The sequence below is a fragment of the Microcebus murinus genome, chromosome 1 (genome assembly GCF_040939455.1).
Source record: "Microcebus murinus isolate Inina chromosome 1, M.murinus_Inina_mat1.0, whole genome shotgun sequence".
Taxonomy (NCBI): domain Eukaryota; kingdom Metazoa; phylum Chordata; class Mammalia; order Primates; family Cheirogaleidae; genus Microcebus; species Microcebus murinus.
In genome coordinates, this window is record NC_134104.1 from 29,047,774 (window position 1) to 29,072,441 (window position 24,668).

At 32.8% G+C, this 24,668-nt stretch overlaps 1 protein-coding gene across 15 annotated transcripts in view; it reads left to right on the plus strand.

The window, feature by feature from the left end:
• The window catches only part of ROBO2 (roundabout guidance receptor 2), a 1,246,890-nt gene that overhangs the window by 818,158 nt on the left and 404,064 nt on the right, over positions 1–24,668 (plus strand). The gene's annotated exons all lie outside the window — the stretch shown is intronic.

Consider the following 24,668-nt stretch of genomic DNA (forward strand, 5'->3'; position numbering starts at 1 on the left):
TAAGAAAGGGAGTAAGTCAAACATTCAAACAGCCAATGCAAAGGAAGATGAGAAGAAATTAATTCAGCTTCCACTGGTAGACAGAATAAAGATCTGTAAAGATTTCCACATTCTAAGCTCCAGAAACTGTGAATTGTTATTTTACAAAGTAAAAGGGATTTCACAGATGCAATTAAGTTAGGACCTTCAGATTGGACCTCTCAGATAATCTTGGTGGGGCCAATCCAGTCACTTGGGTCCTTAAGTGGAGATCCTTTCCTTTCTGAACTCAGAGGGAGATATAACTATGGAAGGAGGGTTAGAGAGTTGCAACATTGCTGTCTTTGGAGATAGAGAAGGGGGCCAAGAGCTAAATCTGTTTGTTTATCTTCTTGTTCCCCAGGTAGAATGTACATACATTACAGGGGCCAGAAGTTTGTCCTGATCACAGTTGTATCCCTGGCACCCAGCACAGTGCCTGGCACATAGCAAGTGTTTAATAAATATTTGGTTGAGTGAATAAACTAGTGAACAAATGAATCAATACTACAAAACATGGGTTTTCAAATTTTGATAACCCATGAGCATAAGAGAAATTTCGTGATCTCCTAGTTACATTATTTATTTAGAAATAGGATAGCTTCATTATGCATTAAAGCAATGAGTAACAGAGAATAAAAGCAGGGAGTGATGCTGAGGGTGGTGGTCAGCACTGAGGAGGAAACATTTAAGTTGAAACGAGGATGAGAAGGAATCAGTTTCATAGCGACCCAGGTGAAGAAGATTTTAGAGAGTGGGAACCACCTGCTTAAACTTCCTAAGATGAAAAGCAGCTTGTTTATATAAGGGACTGAAAGAAGACCTTGTTACTGAAAAGGTGAACAAACCCTGGGGTTACCTAATGGGCAGGCGGAAGGTCATCGTGGCCCTATGCAACAGCGGGACATTTGAGGACTAAGGTAAAGAGTCCACATTGCACATGGCTTCTTTTGTTCAGGCCCTAAAATGATTCTTAGAAAAGAATTTCGTTTTTAACAAATATTTTATAAAAATATGCTCTATGTTGAAGTGCTTGGCATTCGATGTTTCCTACTCTCAAAGAATCCAAACTCAAGGGAGACAGATGTGTAACAGATAATTACAATACAGTGTGATATATACAAATGACATTGTAATCAATAGTAACGATTCCCAGCAGGATAATATTCAGTGGTAGATAAAATGACTTGTTAGCCCCTTTGCTACCTTATAACCTCTTGCAAGATTCTTTCTTGGGTTTCCATTTATTTTTGGCAGTAGCCACTCCTTGACTCTTTTTTATGTAGTTGTTTTTGCTCTTATTTTGTTGTTATACATTGGAGTTTTTATCTAACAAGGCTTGAATCATCATTGCCTGTCTAACTTGCAAACCCAGGTAGGGAACCTGGTTGATCACTAGTTGGGGGAAACAGAGATGTCAAATGACCTTGCAGGCAGTATGAGTAAGCACATTCAGTCACTGGTCTCTAATGGTGGTGACCAGGGAGCAGCCACAAGGGTATTTAAAAAAAAATCAGCAGGGCTAACTCACCTGTTCTCATTACAGGTTAAAAATCAGTGATTCCTCAGCCAAAATGGTTGAACTCTTGTTCCTCAGCTGTTTCATCTATTCATGGTAGACTGTGACTCAGGCTACTATTCCAATGGACTTAGTCACTCTTTATAGTCCATATATATGTTGTACTTTTAGAGATTTATGAGTGGGCATGGAAATGTTCTCATTACATGTCATTGAATGCAAGGAGTAAGTGGAAAAAAGCATTATTTCATTTATATAAACATAAACATTCTACATTTTTAGGTGTGTAAGTATGTGTAAAAAAGGTTGGCTACACACAAAGCCATCTATGCTTTGAAAAGGGATTCCATTTAGAAGGTGTTATGGATGGGTTTTGTTTGAACAATATTATTATGACTTTTACAGTGAGGTAGTAATGAAATATATGCTAATAATTTTTGTGTGTATGTGTGTGCCCCCTGTCTAATCTATTATATATAATCTAATAACTTTAAGCTAAGGAAATAAGGTGAGAAACATTTCAAATATTCCAGACATGGTTACTTTTGGTAGCTGTCATCACTAGACTAATTTTATAGCAATAAAAAAAAACACCATAATGAATGCAACTTAAAATTTTTTGAAAAATTAAATTGGTATTACTCCCATCATTAGTCATATAAAAGTTTTCAAAATCAGTATTTATAATGTGCTATGGGCAAGTTGATGGTTTCGTTAATAGGTCTGTTTGTCTTCAGTGAAGATGATGCTCCTAGTCTACATGCTGACCAGATGTGTCTCCAATTGTAAGGCTTTATGAGAAGAGCTCTAGCAGCTCCTTTCTTAGTTCCCACTTAACCTTGGACAGTGAAAAACAAAAAAATCACAAGGAGAGTCTTCTTTGAAGGAGAAGCACTGAAAGCCATTTTATTTTCTAGGAAAGTGTATGGTGTGGTAGATACCAGTGACTGGAAGGCATGTAAGGTTAAGCCCATTGTCTCTGAATAACATACCAATGGGCAAGCAAGGACTACAACAGACACCATAGGCCAGGCATGCCTTTTACCCACAAAAGTTTCAGATTCCAGGCAATCAGTAATTGCATGGAGAGTAAGACTCTCTCTGCTGAAACGATTACAAATAATTTGAATGCAATTATTACATATTCTAATTTTGTCAACGCTCCTGTTCTTCCTATTTATCATTTATTGAGCACCTACTAGGTATACATAATTATGAATTATCTAATTTTAAATCACCTATTAGGTAAGCTATATAATTTAACTATTATTTTTTAATTATTTTAATTATGCATTCATAATAGTTGTATATATTTATAGGGTACATGTGATGTTTTGACATAGGTATACAATGTGAATTAATCAGGGTAATTGGGGTATCCATCACCTTAGGCATTTATCATTTCTTTGTGTTAGGAACATTCTAATTCTATACTTTCAGTTATTTTAAACTATACCCTAACTTACTGTTGATTATAGTCTCTTTGTTCTGCTATCAAATAGTATTCATTATGTCTAACTATCTAACTATATTTTTGTACTCATTAACTATCCCTACTTTATGGCCCCCTCCCTGCTACCCTTCCCAACCCCTCTGGCAACCACCATTCTACTCTCTGTCTCCATTTTGGTTTCAATTTCATTTATTTCTGCTCTGATATTTATTATTTCTTTTGTTCTAATTTTGGATTTGGTGTGCTCTTATATTTTTGGTTCTTTGATATGCATCATTAGGTTGTTTATTTGATACTTTTCTACTTTTTTGATGTAGGCACTTAATGCTATAAACTTTCCTCTTATTACTGCTTTTCCTGTATCCCAAAGTTTTGATATGTTGTGTTTTCATTTTCATTTGTTTTTGAGAAATTGAACGTGTATTCTGTAACTGTTGGATAAAACGTTATATAAATATCTATTAGGTCCATTTGGTCTGTAGTGAGGATTAAGTCCCGTGTTTCTTTGTTGATTTTCTGTCTGGTTGATCTGTCCAATGCTGAACATTTACTTAATTATTTTTATGAGAACTTTGTAGGGTAAGATGGTATTATCCTCATTATGTATAATGTAGAAAACAAAAGCTACAGATGTTTTATGTAAGTTGGTCAAGGTCACACTGCTCATAAAACAGAAAAACTTGCAGTTGAGCCCAGATCTTTTCATATTCTGTATTTTTTCTATAACTTTATATTCTCTCCCTTTGTTTGGTAAGGCACTACCTGAACATTTTGCCATTAAGGAGTTTTATAATATTATAGAATAATATGAGGGCAATATCTTCTGCCAAAACAGCAAACTCTGTTGTAGCCTTCTGTGCTTAAGTAGGAACTTGTACATGTCATGAAAATTACAATTTAATTTTTCTCTTATTAAAGGTATATTTATTGTGTTACTCTTTGCACCTTTAAGATGATTTAATAACAAGCCTCTGAAATTTGACTAGACCAAGGAACAGGATAAAAGTACTATAGAAACGTGTATTATTTTTACAACCGAGTTTTTATATCAATTTTTCCACACTTAAATTCTATATAAAAGTACTTTGACTCTTTTCATTTGTACATGGCAACAGAACAGAATGTTTATTTCCTTTTTCTTTTTTTTAAAATTTTTTTCCTTTTCTTAATTTCAGCATATTATGGGGGTACAAATGTTAAGGTTACGTATATTGCCCATGCCCCCCCTCCCCCCTTGAGTCAGACTTTCAAGTGTGACCATCCCCCAAACGTTGCACATCTCTCTCATTATGTTTGTATACACCCATCCCCTCCTCCCCCCTCCCACTGGCCCGACACCCGATAAATGTTTTTCCTATATAGCCACTTATGTGTTGATCCATTAATACCAATTTGCTGGTGAGTACATGTGGTGCTTGTTTTTCCAGTTTTCCATTCTTGAGATACTTCACTTAGTAGAATGGGTTCCAGCTCTATCCAGGAAAATACAAGAGGTGCTATATCACCATTGTTTCTTATAGCTGAATAGTACTCCATGGTATACATATACCACATTTTATTAATCCACTCATGAATTGATGGGCACTTGGGTTGTTTCCACAACTTTGCAATTGTGAATTGTGCTGCTATAAACATTCAAGTGTGGGTGTCTTTTTCATAAAGTGACTTTTGATCTTTTGGGTAGATGCCCAGTAGTGGAATTGCTGGATCAAATGGTAGATCTACTTGTATCGCTTTAAGGTATCTCCATATTGCTTTCCACAGAGGTTGAACTAGTTTGCAGTCCCACCAGCGGTGTAAGAGTGTTCCTAACTCTCTGCATCAATGCCAACATTTATTGTTTGGGGACTTTTTGATAAAAGCCATTATCACTGGAGTTAAGTGATATCTCATTGTGGTTTTTATTTGCATTTCCCTGATGATTAGAGATGTTGAGCATTTTTTCATATGTTTATTGGCCGTTATTCTGTCTTCTTTTTGTGTTAGCATGTGCATATTGGACTGAGCTCATACACATCCAGTGCATTTACACAATATCTGGATCTTGGTTTTAAAGTAGCTGTTATTATTACTATGAAAAAAACTAGACTATATTCTAAAATCTATAGTAAGAAACAATCGTGTTCAACTACCAACAGCTAACTACCTAAATGTTGTTTATCTTTAGATCACACCTTGATATTCAAGGACAAAACAAATTATGGGGTTTACTAGCTTCAAAATTCTATATCTAGACTATTCACAAATTCCTAGGATTAAAACAAATTACATATACAAGTTATTTAGAGCTAAATGAGGAGCATGTATGATTCTCACTTAATCTACATTTTTAATTAAAGCAGTAACTTTAATTCCTGCATGCCCAATAGGTAGGCACATTTTAGAAGTCAAAGAAAGAAAAAAGAATAATATCAAAGATCAGGGGGAAGCCAGCCAACTGTGAAATTACTGGTCACTGGCCTTTTTCTCAGAGTTTTTACCATATGTTACAAACTGCTGTTGACACATTATCTGCAGTGAACCACACTTCTACTTCATGATACTTTATTCTAATTTGCTCCATCTGATTACATCTATCTTCTAGGGTAATAAAGAAATGCTAAATGGTTCGAAGAAAGGCATATTGGTGACATTTCAAGAGGGATGATATAGTAACATCTACTTATGTTTTTAGTGTGTGCCTTTCATCCTATCATTAAAACTTAAGGAAATGATGTGGGTTGCTCAGAAATATAGTTATTCCTGCCCTCATAACTCCATAACTACTTTAAAAATTATTCTTCATAGGTAATTTGATTTTCCTTAGCATGAGTAAGGGAATAATTATCCAAGAAAGCTCTCAACTTATTACTTGACTCACTCTCTACCTCCTTTCCCTCCTTCCCTCGCTCCCTCCCTCCCTCGCTCCCTCCCTCCCTCCTTCTCTCCCTCCCTCCCTCCTTCTCTCCCTCCCTCCCTCCCTCCCTCCCTCCTTTGCTTCCTTCCTTCCTTCCTTCCTTCCTTCCTTCCTTCCTTCCTTCCTTCCTTCCTTCCTTCCTTCCTTCCTTCCTTCCTTCCTTCTTTCCTTTCTCTCCTTCACCCCAACTTCCTCTCTGCCTTCTTCTCTTTCTCATCTCTCTCTCTCTCTTCCCCCCTCTCATTCTTATTCTCTCTTTCTACTTTAATCTTTCATTCATCAAATATTTATTTTAGTGTCTAGCAAGTGCCTCCTTGGGTGATTGTTGCAGCTCCATGACATCAAATTACTCTCCTTCTCAGAATCATATGACCAAATTTAAGGCAAAAGTCTTGGGACAGAAAATACTCAGCAAGAATAGTTTCTAGTGGAGCTCTGGTTCAGAACTTCACCAACAGAGATGCCTTTATCCACGGTGCCTTTTAGCATGTAGGACAATTTATTCTTAGCCACTCACAGGAATGTGGTTGGATTGGTTGGTAACAGAGAATTTTTGTTTTTTGTTTTTGAGACAGAGGCTCCCTCTTTCACCCCAGCTAGAGTGCAGTGGTGTCATCATAGCTCACTGCAACCTCAAACTTCTGGGTTCAAGCGATTCTCCCGCCTATGCCTCCCAGAGAACTAGGATTGCAGGCATGCATGAGCCACCTGGCCTGGCTCGGCAGCAGAGAGTTTTGAAGGCCAAGTCATGCTGTAAAATCATTTGGGATTTGGTGGAAGTCATGTCTCTCTTTCATGGTGTTGTTGTTGGATGTAGTATCGTGTCCTGCTGTGTTGAGAGAATTGATAAACAAGTAATTTATTTCTCCTGTTCTGCATATGCTGAAAGAAAAAAAAATCATTGCACATAAAGGTGCTACCCTAGATGTATGAAGGGTTTATGCAATTTGTAGGATATATTTTTGCTAGAAGGTCACCTTACCCACTTTTCTGATTGTGTTAATTAACAGGATTAAGTAATCCTTGGTGCAAATATGTCATGGGAATGATTGATCACACTCAGTTCTTGGGAGTAGGATACTGTGTTTGGCATTTTGAGAGTTCGCAAATAATCTTAGGTTAAGAACCTATTTTTTCTTAGAATGCTTACTATGTAAAAATTAAATCAGGTTTCACATCTCCTTGGGAGGGAAAACTGGAGTGAACAAGATTGATGTGTAACTTAGGCATTAGAAACCAATGATGGTGCTGACATTTAAAATGTCAGCTTCATAGGGTTTGAACATATTTTCTGTTTAAAAGTTACTGAATCAAATTTGTCTTTCTCAAGAAACCAAATGCCAATTTATTATTTACATATATGTCATTTTTTTCCTCACCTACTAAGTCATGTTTTTATTGAGAAAGATTTTGAGACTTCTTTTTATAGGATACTTTGATGATGATTATGTTGATAGCAGTGGCTGAAACTGCCAGTGTTGGAATTAATTTTCCTGTATTTTCTCATCCAATCTTCACTGTAACTCTTTGAGATAGGAACTTTAATCATCCCTGTTTTGTAGGTGAGCAAACCAAAGTACAAATGAATTAATAATGTCTTCAAAGCAACACAAGTTACAAAGCTTATGCTCTTAACAATAATGCAAACTTACCTCTGCATAAAAAAATCAGTGCATAAAAGTAAGGTTTCTCTTTTGAGCACTCTCTCTCTTAGGATAAAATATAGCCCACAATTTGGCCTGGACTTAACCTCATAAGAAAAATGTAGAAAAGAGATGAATCTGCTTTATAATGGAAAGTAAATAAGAATGAGTAACTACTGTAGTTTTATAAGATACATTGAGGTCTATTTTACATCAGGGCTCCCAGCCAAACCTAGCTTAATTCTGCAGGATCCTAGTGGAGCAGCTAGGGATTAGGACCAGCAACCAATCTACTTTGTCTTTTCCCGCCTCCTAACCATTCACTAACAATCCCCTGATTTTAACATTTCATCCAATGCATGCAATAAAAATATACCACATTTTTTAGCAGAAAAATACTTCTTTAAACTATTCAAACTCTAAGAATTTTTACATTAAATAAATTCTTTGATGATAAACTCTAAGACAATATAGAAATAAGGACCAACTTTTTTCTCCCAACATATACATGAAATAATTTTTTGAATGCATTTATAAAAATAGATTTGTAGCTTTAAGTGCCTTGTTTTCTGTTACGAAGTTTATAATTTCAAAAAATCTGTGTGTTTAAATTTGTATTTTGAACATTTTTAGACTGACATGCCTTCCTTCATTTCTAACAAACATGGAAAAATAATTGATAAATTTCCTAGAATATGCAATTTTCTTCTTTCCTTTCCTAATGGACTATCCAGTGGGCCACCTGATGGAATTTTTTATAATTTCGTGTTTTCTGCCTACTTGTAAATGTGTCAACAAAGAAACCAAAACAAGCTTCAAGACAGATTATCCATATTGCTCTTCTTGAAGAAATATGTAATACTGGTCAGTCTAATTAAGCAGAATTTAAGTAGGGAGGTAGGAATGTGTCAAGGTTCATACCAGCAGTTCAAGCATGTATAATCTGAAACTAGCTTAATAAGTTGTGTTATTGGAGAAATTATTTTGCTTTTTTTAGTGTACAGGCAAAAAAATTACTCCTGATTTTATTTCAAAAATAACAACCTCACTTTAACTGAAGAGAAGGCAAATATTGAAATAAATTATATAGAAAAGTTGACATATGTGAAACATATATAAGATTAGAGTTAGAGGGAATACTGATTTTTAGGGCTACTGTGACAATTTTCTACACAATGAGTGTCTTAACACAACAGAAATTTATTCTCTAACAGTTTTGGAGACTGGAACTTTGAAATCTAGAGGTTTCAGGGCCACACTCCCTCTGAATCCTTATGGGAGGATCTTTCTTTATCTCTTCCAGTTTCTGGTCCCCTGAGGTCTTCCTTGATTTGGCTATAGAACTCCAGTCTCTACCTTACCTTAGTATAGCTGTCTTACCTCTGTTTCTGTGTCTTCTCATGATGTTCTTCCTGTGTATCTCTCTTTCCTTTTCTTATAAAGATTCCAGTCACATTGGATTAAAACCCACCCTACTCCAATATGACCTCATTTTAACTTGATTACATCTGCAAAGATCCTTGTCCAAATAGATCACATTTACAGATAGTGGGGGCTTAGGAATACAACATATCTTTCTGAGGAATACAATTCCACCCATAACAACAATCAATCAATAAATATATATCAACATTTAAATTTATATGTTAATTCTCATTTGGAATAAGATAATTCTAGCATTGGGCCTTTGTGTATGAAAATAATGTAGCAATAGTGTCTTATTAGAAAATATTATTTAGTATTTTTTAATTTTTTATGGACATTCTAAATGCATTGCAATATTTTTGAATTATTACATAGTTGCATACTATTCACTGGCTGGTGTACATAAAATATATGCACATAAAGCAAAGCCCTGGGTTAGGCTGTTTTATTTTTTTTTCCTTTCTTCAGTAGATAGGTGATTTGAGGTACTCTAACCTTTACATGACAGACATTTTGTACCCACAAACTATAAACACAGAATATATATTTTGTTTAAATATGGATATTATATTAATTTAATTGATTTATTTGTAACACAAAGTTATAAAGAATATAAGGAACATTTTCATCTATGTTTTGCTTTTATCATTTACTTGCATCTCTAATCACTCCCATCAAAAGTCTAAAATTTAGAGAGTTTGGAATATGACAGCATTTAATGGAGTTATTATTACATTTTCTATATATTTTAGTTAATTAGAATCATTTTAAAATAGTATAAACCTTATGATGCAAAAAGTTCATTTATACAGTAACACTTTTTATCATAAGAACCAATTTCAACTAATGCTTTTACATGAAATAAGTCAGAGATATAGTTTTGATCTGAATCCTATGTTTAGATATTTAAATAAAACATGTATCATTAATTTATGATTTTTGCTAATGTTTCTCCCTTTTCCTCACCTTAGCCATAATTTTATCTTTAAACATGCTTAGAAATATATGTAAGAGGAGTGGGATCTCAACATCATTTTTAGATAAGGAAAAGGTTAAAACACAAAAGTGAAACGTATATTTAACACTTTTGTATGTTGTGCCTATACAAAGTCCAAATTTATTTTCACTGTCCAGTGGAGATAATGTACAGCTCCAAAAATAAGAGAGGAGGTAAAGTTCCAGTGCACAGTTATAGGCTTTTAGTGTGCAGTAGTTTTAATAGTATCCTTGGTTAATACGAGGCAATTGCAGATTCATTGGATCTGAGTTTAAAGCTCTAACTACTTTGTGTGAAGTCTATTAATGATATGCTTTACATGTAGCTGATATTTTAAGATCCTTGCTGCTTTTCAAAAAGTATGAGCACTAAAGATTTCTTCTTACTCTTGAGAATTGATTTCATACACAACAGGAGCTTATGATGGATTCGCTCCCACTGTGGGAATTGTCTGTGAGTATCCGAGGGCAGGAATTGGTTGAGATAAAGAATCTATCATGAGCACTCTCTTGTAAAGCGTAAGATTTGTGCACTAGAACTAGGTGATGCTGAGTTTAATTCCTAGTCTTTTGTGATTCTAAACCATTTAACAAGTCTCCACCTAGTGTGAGCAGACTGATCAGGAAATGTATTCATCCCATGAACTTGTCTGCTCATTTATAGCTCTAAAAAGTACCTCACTTGGAACTCAAAGCTCTCTATGAATTTAAAATTTGTGAATATATTTCCCTTTTAGTTTATAAAACTACATTTTGCTTTGGATAAAATAGTTAGAATTTGAGGAGAATTTTGTAATTGATAGTATTGATCCAGCCCTATGTTGTATTTATAGACACATTCATAAATTGTTCTTATCATAAATTCATATTTTCTTTTGTTTTAAAGAACATGGAAATTGAATTGAAACCAGTAGATACAGTTACATGAGCTGGCATGACCAACAGCATGTTGATGGCTGATAACAAACAGTGTTAGAATTGTCAATGTGTTTTCAGCGACTTCTGACCTGTTAAAACCTTGTTCCTGAGGACCCATTAAACTGGACAAAATTAATATCTAGACACTCTTATACAGTCATAAATGAGTAATCAGTCTCATATTTCTTTGAAGATGGACGATAACTTATGATTGTGATTCTATAGCTTATGACACAATTACTCAGTTATTTATGCAATCTGAAATTTAAGTTTTATTTAAGAAAACCATATTTTCATATTTCTTGATGAAGAGAAAGAAAGCTGATATGTTCATTCATAGTAAGTAAGGAGAAAATGTCAAAGATAACTTCAGAGAGAAAGGCATGCCCAGATGAAATTGGGCTCTGTAAACTAAAATAAAGCACTTGGACTTCATTTTAAATGTGAAAAGAAGTCACTGGACTACTTTAAATAATAGACTGATATTTTGATATTTTTCATATATTTTTGAGAGATCTATTATGGTTGATTTATTATAAAAAAATTCTCCATTTTTTGGTGAATTTTTTAATGATCTAAGAAACAGATTTCACATGTGATTCTTTGAGAAGCAGACATAATCTTGTAAATCTCATAAGAATTTTCATACAGATATCTATTATTTATTGACAACTTTATTCCAGAAATATTTGGTAATGTTCATTGTATGTGGCAAATGTGAATAATAATGAAGAAAATAAAACTTAGGTATTTCTTTAATGATCCCTAAATCTAAGACCAGATAAATTATAGAAAAATGTTCTATCATTATAGAAATTATTTATAGAACATATTTATTTGCCTTTGACAATCTAAAAAAAAATCTCTGTTGCTGATTATTGAAATGTTCATATTATAAAAATATTGATAGACTGGTGTTATATAAAAACTTCTTAACTGAAGGCAAGATTAAATGAGTGTTTGACTTTGGCAATATCATATAATTTTCAATAGGTTCAAGGTAAGAAAAGGCAGTAAGATGAAAAAGCAATAAACATGATTCGCGCATATTCTACATTGTGAAATGTTGCAATTATATCTTTAGATAATCCTTTTCTTTCCTGATTGGTCATTTCATGGTAGAACCAGTGGACTGATATCACAGGGATATGCCACAGTGATGGCAATTGAGGCAAATTCAATATCATGGAAGCAGTCCTTGTTTTAGATTTAGGAAGTCTTGATCTGCTTATTCAACTACAGAGTTGGGCAAACAGCACTGTGTGTGTAATTAGTTTTCTAATCTACAAAATGAGAGAATTATAGTAGGCAATAGATCCAAAATACTGTTCCTTGGACAAATGTCAGGTTAGCCTGATCAGAACCATTGAGGTAACTTTTAAATACCATTGATTCCCATATTCCACACTCAGAAATACTAATTTATTAATATTATGTCCAGAGTAGGGCTCAGGGACAGAGATTTTTAAAAATCACCTTGGGCAAATCTGATGTGTAGCTATCTTTTGTGACAGTTGGAATATATGACCCCCAAAAGATCTTCCTTTTTAAAAGAAAAAACTTTGAATTCTATGTTTCTCTAAGCTATTTCCAAGAATATTTACATTATAAATTAGTTTACATTACATTTATGGATTTGGTCCTCAGGGACCAAATTTGGTCCCAGTGTCCTCAGGAACTTTTTGCTTTGAAAGTAAACTCATGCTTCTTCCATATTTAGCAGCATTCTGAGCAACCTATGGTTTTACAAATATCTCAATTTTCTTCTTTCCACATGGAAAATAGCCTTAAAATTTGCATGAACTTTAACCTAGCAGTTTTCTTCTGGTGATTATTCTTAAATTGAGTCTAAAAATGTATATATAAGTATATTCTTCACAGCATATTTTATAATATAAATTAATTTAAAACATCACAAATATCCACAAACAAGAAACTGATTAAAAGAATTTTGGTATAATAATACAATATTGTTAAACTAATTCTCCAATAACAATACATTATATTCTACATGGCTTAAAATATTTGTTCTATAACTATATTTATTGACAGGGAATAATATTCACTATATATTGCTTAGTAAGAGAAACAAATTACCAAATGGAATTCTCTTATATTTGTAAATAGAAGATGAAAAATAAAATTTTCTTCAGGAAGAAAAAAAACTTCTAATGCAAAAACACCTTGATATTAAATTGTTGTATCTGTCCTAAAGAGATGGAATTACAAAAGATTATTTTGTGTTTTGTTGTGTTTAGACTGACATACTTTTCATCAAACTACATGTTTATTGGTTTATATTATTATATTTAAATAATCACCCTTAGAAAGTATGTAAGATGATGGAGAGACCAGGGCATGAAGACACCTTCATTCTCTTTTTTCTTTTTTCTTTTTTCTTTTTTTTTTTTTTGAGACAGAGTCTCACTTTATTGCCCAGGCTAGAGTGAGTGCCGTGGCGTCAGTCTAGCTCACAGCAACCTCAAACTCCTGGCTCAAGCAATCCTCCTGCCTCAGCCTCCCAAGTAGCTGGGACTATAGGCATTCGCCACCATGCCCGGCTAATTTTTTGTATATATATATATTAGTTGGCCAATTAATTTCTTTCTATTTATAGTAGAGACAGGGTCTCACTCTTGCTCAGGCTGGTTTCGAACTCCTGACCTCGAGCAATCCGCCCGCCTTGGCCTCCCAGAGAGCTAGGATTACAGGCGTGAGCCACCGCGCCCGGCCCATTCTCTTTTATTAACTGTTTTTATTCACTTTTTATTCTTTTAGCCTAAAAATCTAAAGATCCTTTTCAAGGACACTATGTAACTGATGTTAGAGTTTTAAAGTATAGGAGAGAAGCTTATCAAGGAAAAACTAGAGTAGTAAACATTCAGATATTTATATGTGCTTGGGCTACTTTATTTTTCTACTGTCAACTGTAAGCATACTTAATAGTCAGTATGGACCTGATTTAGCCATGCATCACTTGGCTGATGAAATAGCATGGTGAAGCTTTTTCATTCTTGGTTATTTTGTCAATAATTCTTTATTTTGTCCTAGTTTCATATTGTAACTAATGGAATTATACTTGAAGAGCTTAAAATGAAATGCTTAATTATATTCAGCTTCAATTAAAGTTATTAACTGATCCAAACTTATTATCATGACACCTGAAGGGAAGAAGTTACATGAAAATGCAGGAGGCAGTACTTTGGGTACTACACTCACATGAGCTATAAATCTACGTGAATTTTCTTTTATTAATTTGATTGTTTCACAGCTTTTGGAATTCATATTAGAATCTCAGGACCTAGACCAAACCCTTATTTTATAAAGAAGTTCAAATAGAACCCCAAAGAGTAAATGAAATGTTACAGACAGGAGTAGTTTCCCCTCCAAATGAGTTTATCTCATTATTTTAAAATTATTTATCATTTGTTCATATTGGATATATTTTAATCTCCTAATTATCTATACCAAAGATAGCTTTAAATCTCAAGAAATATATTTTGCAATAAAATCTATCCGTACTTCCCAAATCCCAAGAAAATTATGAGTCAGATTTTAGAGTGTAGACATCTCTGTTTAAACTGATGCTTGGTAGGGTCCAATCATCATGTATGGATGTGTTCAATTCCCTTGCTCTGGATGCTTTCCCACTGCACTGGGTACTGGAGTTCCTTAAACTCCATCCTTCTACCATCCGTGCATTCCTCACTTTTTTAATATGGCAAGCTCCTTCTCATGCTAATGTATTTTGTACACAATTTCTCTTCTGCCTGGAATTCTCTCCGTCCCAGCCTTTTCTTGTCTAATTCCTACTCATTCTTTAGAACTCAGCTGATATTCTACTTCCTTAGAGAAGTTCCCTCAATTATTCATAGTAATACATTAGTGATTGTCTAGGATGTGGACTTTCTGTCTAGTTTACAAACTCTATAACATAAAAAACTATATATTTTTATTTTATACTCTATATCCAGAATCTAACACTGAACATAGGACATTGAAAATATTTCATTAAATATTCAGAAATGAACTTCCCATCTTTCCAATATCTTTGGCATTACGTTTTATCAACTTCTTTTAAGATAAAGTACCCATTGTTGGTTTTTTTCCCATTCATTTTGCAATTTCTAACTTTAAAAATATTTGTACAATGTGGTAGAGTTGTAGATTTGAATTAGTTTAAGGCAAAGTCCTTTAGTACTATGAAAACAATGACATATCTAATCAGAAACATAGATGTCAACAGAAAATGTTCAGAACATGTCTTCAGAAAACATGCTTGTATTTCTTCATGGAGAAATTGACAACTTCTAAATTCACAAAAATAACATTGTAATCTTAAATGACAGCATAGATAAAATTTTACCTAGAAATTTCACTATAAAAGAGTATACCATAATGCTATTATTTAATTTAAAATTAATCATTTTAACTCAATGCTTTACATACATTAAAAATATTCATTTATATGTCATTCATATAAGTATAAAATATTAGAATAATATTGTCTCTATTTTAATATATTTTAACTAGACTCTTTACAGAAATTATAAATGATTCTTTTAAAAAAATAAAGGCATTATTCTGTTGAGATGATTAAATGGACATTTTTCCTAATCTTCCGGTTGAACAATTGAATCTTCCAGTAATATATACTTAAAATCATCTAAGTCATGAATAAATGTTCATAGTAGGTGTAACTAGCTTCACCTGACTAATGAAGAGAGATTAGTATCTCTTTTATCATTTAGACATTAATGAACTTTCAGTCTTACACCACCGAGTTACCCATTCATCTTTTGGGAAAAAAAGATTAATTATTGTTTAACTTGCCTCCTAAGTATTACTATGTTGTATAATAGTAGAAATCACACATCTTCTATGACAAAAATAAATAGATGAAGTAGATCCATGAAAGTATAATCTGAATGGTGGAGTTAGAGTTAGCATTGGATGTTAAATACAATTTTCCGTGGCTTCTCTATATGTGATGACAAATGTTTCCTATGCATCTTGGGTTATGTGATCTAAATATTTTTGGCAATCAAAACATCAATTATATGAACAGTGCAGACACAAATAGGATTGGCACACAGCTTTGTCTTTGCGTTTCTAGTGGTTAGTACCTCTGGCGCTCTCGGTCATGACACGGATCCCCTCTTCTTCTGTCTGTGCTGTGTGAGAGCCCCAGGGCTCTGCTGCCCAGCACCGTGTGTCTCTGTAAGCTGAAATCCCATCTCTTACACCAGTTTTAAAGTAGACAGAAGGTGTTTTTCTCTCTTTTAAAACGAGTTGTATGGGATTACACTGTATTATTTCATAGTCTTTTGGTAAATGTAGCAGAAATATAACTTCAACCAGTTTAAGCTAAAAAAAGGATTTTTGTTATAAAGTTATTATAGTAGAGTGTGTCTCTGATTCAATGCACAGGAAGGAAGTTAAGCCTAACACTGGGATTCAGATCCCATTCAGTCTTTTATTGTGTCTCTCACATCTACACTTTCCAGTGACTCTCACATCTACCACCCCTACAGTGTTCCTTTCCCATCCCCCATCTCTTCCCAGCCTGATCTTACATGTCTTCTTATCGTTCATCCTACAGAGTGTTCCCCAAACAAAAAGAACGTACTGACCAGTCTATATCAAGTACTCGTCCACGCACCAATCCACTGGGACATGTAAAAACATGGCCTTTTGGACATGATCTATAAAATAAGAATTCCCAAAAGAAGGGGATTCCTATGAAGATAGACAATGGTTGTCTAACAAAAGAATGATATATATTTGTTTAAAAAATTGACATCCCAGTGGAATATTAATGTGCTATCTTACTTTACCCTCCTGCCCAAAAAAAACGGTAAGTGGAAGAAGTTATATTTATTTAAAAATATAGGTATCGATCATATCCAAAACTGCTGCAGAAATGTACTAAGTTTCATTGTAAATATGAAGAATTAGGTATAAACATACCTGTTCAAGATCCTTTAATCTCACTGATTTAATGTATGTGTTTCTCCAGTGGATTATATATTACCAATAACCTGTCAGAAGAATTTGAATATCACAGAGGGTTTTCAAAGTGGGAAGCACTGAGTAATAAAGAGATGAAAGATTTTTTCAGCTTTTATTTTTTAAATGGAATTGTTTTAAATATAAAGGAATGTAAAAACTTGCAAGTAAGAGTGAATTGGTTTGCAAAGTAGATTCTGTTTTCCCTTCATGTCATCTTTATTGGTTTATATTCTCTTCAAATTTTCTTCATGCCATTTGGAAACAACTGCTGTTCGAAAACTCTATCTTTATGTATATGCATTTACTATAAAACTTTTCTTTAATGTGTTTAAAGCTTTTCATTTTCACTTAAACATTTTTTTCTTTATTTTAAGCTGATGATGAGACAGAATGGTGATATGTCCATTTGTTTCATTTGATATGCACATTTGTTCTATGGGAAAATGTGGTCTACTCCTAATTTCATTTTCATTTCCTAAAGAAGAAGACCCATTAAAAAGCAGACATCTGGTGTACAAAGCACTTAAAGCTGTAGCTCCCAAGGAGTGCTTTCTTTCCTCTTTAAATATGTATGAACTGTTGTTTTGGTAATCCACTTCACCCTGTCAAAATAGAATCAAATAGAATGTATGTGTGACCTCTTCGCCTTCTACCCTGGGAAAATGAGTTTCAAGATCATTGAGGTGTACAATATTCCAAAGCCTTCACTTTCTGTTTTATTCACCATCAAAGCTATTACAGTTACAGAAGTTGAAAGTTTAGCTGAATATACCTTATTAATAGCTACAGTGTTTTACTTATAAAGAATGGCTCTATGAACTTTCAATAGCTGAACCTTAAAGAATGAATTTAAACTTTTGAAAAATGGGCCTTGTAAGGAGTTTCAGAATCTCTCTACCGTCATTGATATTTCCTATCAGATAAGGGCTCAGTTTCTTAAAACAGTTACCTCAACAATTCTATGTATAAAATATTTATATTTAATGGACATTGAGGCTAAATATTGTTAACTTGTTTTCCTAGGAAAAGAAAACAACTAAACTAGGCACATTAACCAGTTTTTGTTCAGGTAATGTATACCTGATGTCAGTTTGCTTCCATGAGGTTTAGACCTACCTACATTCCTCAAATTTGATTCCTACAGAATAGAAATTTTTATATCCACTCTGTCTCATACAAAAGGGCTACATAGTCAAATGCTACATACCCTGTCTTCTCCTATAGATTCATGATTGAAATTTGCATATTACACTTTCTGCCAATGCTTTTAGTAAATATATCTGTGCCGCCGTGGTTCAACTCAGTTGCCCAAGTAAGTATATTTAACCCTTGAGTGATTAAAAAAATCACCTTGGGAAACTGTGCCTTAGACTATGTTTATATACAGGTTATATTAAACAGCAATACAACATTTTATTAAGACCAGAGAAAAGAAAAATCTCATTTTGTCCTCCTTCTAGTTTTGTTTACTTTATGTAATTATATCAGTCTGATTTTATTAGCTTATAATTTTATTTTGTTATTGTTCTATGAATAGCTGGGTTTTCCATAACAGTTCATATATATCATATTTTCATGTATGGCATTCTCATTGCTGTTCAAATATTTTAAGGGAGGAAAATGGATACTTTTACTACTAGAATCTATTTACAAGTTATATATTTCTATATATAGAATAAATTAGACTGTGCAACTTCTATGTTTTAAGATATCCTATTCCAATTAGAATACTTCTAACCAATGATATTAAAAGTAGCAGCACTCTGTTTGACTACCAATGGTTACCATATTTTCTAACACTGTCTGTTAATGTGTTTTCAATGAATATGATGCCTATAAGAACACAGCTCCTTCAACTAGAGGAAAGTAAAAGGAGTTTTGAACCCTGACATGAATTTTTTAATTCACCATACAGTCTTCAATCCAAAGGCAGTGAACATAGTCTTTCATAAACCACAAATATTTGAATATCAGAGCTAAATGATTATCTAATTAAGTAAAATATATTTATAGGGTGGTTGGGGAAGAGATATCTGGCTGGTTTAAGATTATGCCAAGTGATATTCTTTATATATTTGCAAGGAAATCCTAATTGTCCTAGGAAGTACACATTATAAAGTACAGAGATCAGTATTTGATTATTATTTGGACTTACAGTCTTGTAATGCTTCAGTGTTATCATTATAGATATGAATAATATTTGTATCTACTGTATTATTGAGTTAAATCTGTATTAATCCCAGAGCTTATAAAAGCTTAAAATATTTGTTTTATTGTTTGATTGATTTGAGGAATACTTTTGTTTATTATTTTTAACTAAGCTTTTCATATGAGTTTATTTACTATCTATAGATTTTTTTCTCCTAAAACAAAAGAAAGAGTCATGGTCAAAGAATGGGTAGGAAAATCTTGATGGTTTGAAATACTTAGGTATATGGATTATAGATGAGATACATTTTATGTTAGTAGACATTCATTTCTCCCTAGAGAAAACTGCTGACAGAGGCCTACAAGATTGATGAATAATATTTGGTTGGTCAAGTTTCTATTAAATTTAGGAAAAAGTTTAAATTTTAACTAAAGATTTAATATAAATAGCCTAATTTATCATTGTAAGGTGTTTATTTTTAGTTTTTATTATGAAAATTTTCAAATGTGTACAAAATTAGGAGAAATATAATTTTTTGATGTATAACCATAACCTAGATTCAACCAAAAGTAATATTTTGCCATATTTTTTATCTATCCCTCTTTTTCTTTATTCTGAAATACATTAAAGCATTTAATTTCACTATTGGATACTTCTAAGCACCTCACAAAATATATAGGGAACTTCCTTACAAAATTAATGGAGTTTATTCTAGGCATTTTATTTGTTAAAAGGAAGATTAAAAATAATTGGGACTACTCCACTCATTATTTCATTGTATTGAAAACAAAAAAATGGATTTTTCAAGGATATTTTCTCCTATTTTGTTTTCATTAATAGATTCTAATTCAGCCAACTTTGCATAATATATTAATGATGAAAAGACCCCTTTTTAATTTTGTCTGACAGCTTTTGGATTGCATTCTGCAGAGAAAACTCATCTTCAACAATATGCTGGGTTGTGTGAAATCTTGCGATATTTCTTTTCTTTTGTTCTTCAAAGTGCAATTTCTTTGATATACTTGCACCTATTCCAGGCAACCTATTTTTGTAAATTCTACAATAAATGAAATAAATCTCTGTGTGGGTCATTTTTGATTAACCAGATTTAAAATAAAATGATTTACTAAAGACATGTAGAAAGGGAAATACTATTATATGTATTATACATATTATCAATTATACACATATTCACTGTTAAACAATTGCATATAACAGTGCATTAAAATGAACTTAGTAGTGTAACAAAATCAATTTTTCATTGAAATTGAATTAACACTTGTAAGCTTATAATACTATTTAAAATCTATAAACATTTCAGTAAAATTCTTTATGTTCAGCCAGAAATATTCCTATATATGACTTTATGCTATACACATTTCATCACAGGAAGATACTCAAGATGTTTGATTTGGGGTAGTATTTCTTGTAAAGTTGAGATTTTAGAGAGAAACATTTTAATTAGAATGGTGTCATCAGACTCAGTTAAGCATATGTTATCAAACATCACTATCATCCTTATCATCTGGAAAATTACTGGCTGGAAAGAAAATTTGGAGATACAGTTCTACTCCCCCACTACATGTAAGTTATAATACAAAGTGGATCTTTCTTTATTTTAGAAATGTTATAGCCACAAACTTTGAAATATGTTTAAGTTAAACAAACAACAAACAAATTCAGTTAAGGTTATTTTGACAGTTAAATTATTTGGAATAATTTATTTTTTCTTAAAAAACAAACAGCAAGAAATTATTACCCAAGATAGCCCTATTTGGACTGCATGAAGGAGCATATATTTTTTTCATTTTCAAAATTTTCAGTTTCATGTATTTTCTTTAATGAGACTCAGAATACAGTGTTGGATTTCATTTCATGACACTTTCACTTCCTCACCACCTTCCCCTACTTTTCTCCTCCTGCTTTCTGTTTGTCTGCTCATTACCTCACCGACACAGTTTAGAGTTGCTTGTAGATTTTGGTGCCTGAGCTGAAATGTGCATAGACGGAAAAAGGCAAAGATCGACTACAGTAAATCTGGCCCTATACATGCTCTTTTGACTTTTTATTTTGTCTTGATTGACAAGAGCAAGATTACAGATACTCTTTGCCTTATGATGAGGTTGTGTCCTAACAAACCTATTGTTATTAAGTTGAAAATATTGTAAGTCAAAAATGCATTTAATACGTCTAAACTACCAAACATCATAGCTTAGCCTAGTTTACCTTAAATGTGTTCAGAATGCTCACATTAACTTATAGTTGGGCTTGATCTAACACAAAGCCTATTTTATAATAAAATGTTAAATATTTCATGTAATTTATTAAATACTGTACTGAAAGTGAAAAACAGAATGATTGTATGGGCACTTGTTTCAACTCTATGTGTATCACTTTTGCACATTGTAAAGTCAGAAAATCATAAGCAGGTGGCCATCTACTCAGTTACAAAATAGTGGTGCTGACCAAGTTGATCTTTCTTACACAGCTTGAATTGTGATGTTATAATGTAAACGTAATTTTATTTAACAAATTCTAGACCTTTAATACAATGAAAAAGTTGCTCCTTAAAAGCAATTTTTTTATATGAAAGGCTTTTAGGCTTATAATTTTATTATAGCAGTGGAAAACATAAGCTCTGAATTTCCCTTTTGTAGTACACAAAGGTAATCTTTATTAATAGTTATAGTATTTTAACTACTCCAAAATATAAGTAAAAAAATAAAATTAAGAAACATTTGCTAAAAATGGCATTTTAGGTGATCATAATCTTCAGTTAAAATATATATTGCTCTGACCCTGGGGGTGGGGAAAGGGGTAAAAGGCAACACATGTAACCTAAACATTTGTATCCCCATAATATGCTGAAATTAAAAAAAGAAAAAAATATATATATCTTTAAAAATATTCATGTATGATTCAGACATAGCATTATACAACTTTATCAATTTGTTTTATACCTCTGATTCCATTTAAGATAGTTATTAATAATAAAAAACACTTTAAAAGAGATTATTTTTCTGACATAAATGAGTTTGAACTAGATTTTTCAAAATAGGATTCTGGGAAAATAATTAAAATTTGATTTCTCTCAAGTGTTATTGAATATATAACCCAGCACAGCCCATTTATTTTTTATTTATTAATTTTATTACGGCATATTAAGAGGGTACAGATTTTAAGGTTTCAATAAATGCCCTTTCCTCCCCTCCCCCCACAAGTCTGAGTTTCCAGCATGACCATCCCCCAGATGGTACCCATGTCACTCATTATGTATGTATATACCCGCCCCCTCCCCCCTCCCCCCTGCCCAATACCCTATTACTGTAGTGCCTATGTGTCCACTTAGATGCTGCTCAGTTAATACCAGTTTGCTGGTGAGTAAAAGTGGTGCTTGTTTTTCCATTCTTGGGATACTTCACTTAGTATGGGTTCCAGCTCTAACCAAGAAAATATAAGATGTGCTATATCACTGTTGTTTCTTAGAGCTGAATAGTACTCCATGGATACATATACCACATTTTATTAATACATTCTTGGATTGATGGGCACTTGGGCTGTTTCCACAGCCTTGCAATTATGAATTGCAGCACAGCCCATTTCTAAGAAAAGAACAAGTTAAGGATGTTATAAAACAAAGTTGGATTTTTAGAAGTTCATTTCTTGTCTTTTAGAATGGCACCCAGTTATTCTGCTAGAGACAATGTCTACAAGTACCAACTTGTTTGTGTGATGAATTTGACTGACAGGTTGGATCAAGTTGAGGTTGGGGGTTGGGGTGGTCAAGAGGAGGAACAGGTTATACTATCTACTCAAGTCAATCAAATCACCTGATTGTTCTTATAACTGCCTTACTCTGGCATTGACTGTCAAGTCAGTCAAAATAGTGAAACCGGTTTTTGCATGTGTGCAGAGATTTATTTTATGAGCACTATTACCTCACCCTTGTAAACACAGACATAACAAATAGTTCCATCCACCTGTTGAAAACTATACACAAATGCTGCAAATGTTTATGGGTGTGTATATATGTAGGATAGAAGCCATACTAAATCCAACACTATATTTTCCTAATGTTTGAGTTATTATTTCACAGAGAAAAATAATAGTAAATAATACACTAAGATAATTTTTATGCAAACATTTAGTGATATTTTCTCTGTATTATTGAATCCAAAGTAGCAATAATTCCAAGAATTTTACTGACGGTTTGTGTTAAATAGCTTAAAGAGCAGATACTGTATTTTACACACACATGCATACATGTACATCTGTTTTTTAAATAAAAAATTACTTGCAAGATTAAAAAGAAAAGCTTAATAAGAACAAGAAACACTGAACTGAGTCATTAAGAAGACTTAATATTTCTGATCTTTTTAAGTTACTCTTTTGAAATGTTCAAGTCCAGATTAAGCTCATCAATCTAAACGGATTAGCTTAATTCACTTAAATTTAGAAATATCTGGGCTACTCATTTTTAGTTCTCATGCAATTTACCTATGTGGCTCAACATCAGGTTGGTCTGCTAGGTTCATTTGGCCTGTCTCGTTGCTAAGGTATCTGCCAAACCAATGAAATGAATCTCTTAGAAGCTGTTTTCACAGTTAAGAAATGATTTTAATTTCTCAGCCTTTACCATGGTTTCTTTAACATATTTTTCCCAAATGACAGGTAATGACATAGATGCACCTATTGGTTACTTGGAGGGAGATGGGGTTCAATATTAATCTATATTATATAGCTATATATAGCTTTGAGATTGTTTTATGTATATTATCTAATTTGCTCTTTAGAAATATCCCCAGAGTATTATTAGTACTATTATTACAACAGTATTAATACTATTACTATGATCCCAGAGTATATTAATGCTATTGTTAATATTAATATGACTATAAATAGCATTAATAATATTATTGAACAGATAAATAAGTGGAATCTTACAAAAGTTAAATGAATGGGCCAACCTGGATGAGCTCATGAGTAACAGAATAGGCAGGGTAGTCAGTGTACTGCCATACTTTCCTAGTGCTATAGATCTTTATTCCTTTAACTGTTACTTATTTCTACCCAATGGAATCAGGCAGTTATTATTTTTCCTAACTATTTGTACTGAGAATTCTTTCTGTGAAGAAAGATCAATTATTTAACCTGGTTGTCTTAGGCTTAATGGTAAAAGTATAACATACTTTATATAAAAGTGAAATTATTGTTTTATCTGGTGAATAAAAAGATTGAGCTTTATTAAGTGATATTTGTCTCAGTGTTGGGAAGTGTCAGAGATTTCTAGGATTCTTGGCTTAAATTGCCCATACTAGATAGTTTTTGAAAATACAATAGCAACAACAATAATATAAACAGAAATTACTCAGTAAATGTAATATTAACCTAGATTTCTTTGAGGGCAAAAGTGAATGCAATAGACACTGCCAAAGACAATTGGAAAAAGAAAAATTTAAAAATATTATTGTTAGAATTTAATATATATGTCCACACCAAATGGAAACATATTTTTAGAGTACATTAATTTTACATTAGTTTACTTTTCTATTAGAATACTTCAAGAAAATCCTAAAGTATTTATCTGAAAACTGGTTTCTTTTTCAAATATTCTTAATGAAAGACTGGAAGGTTGGCTG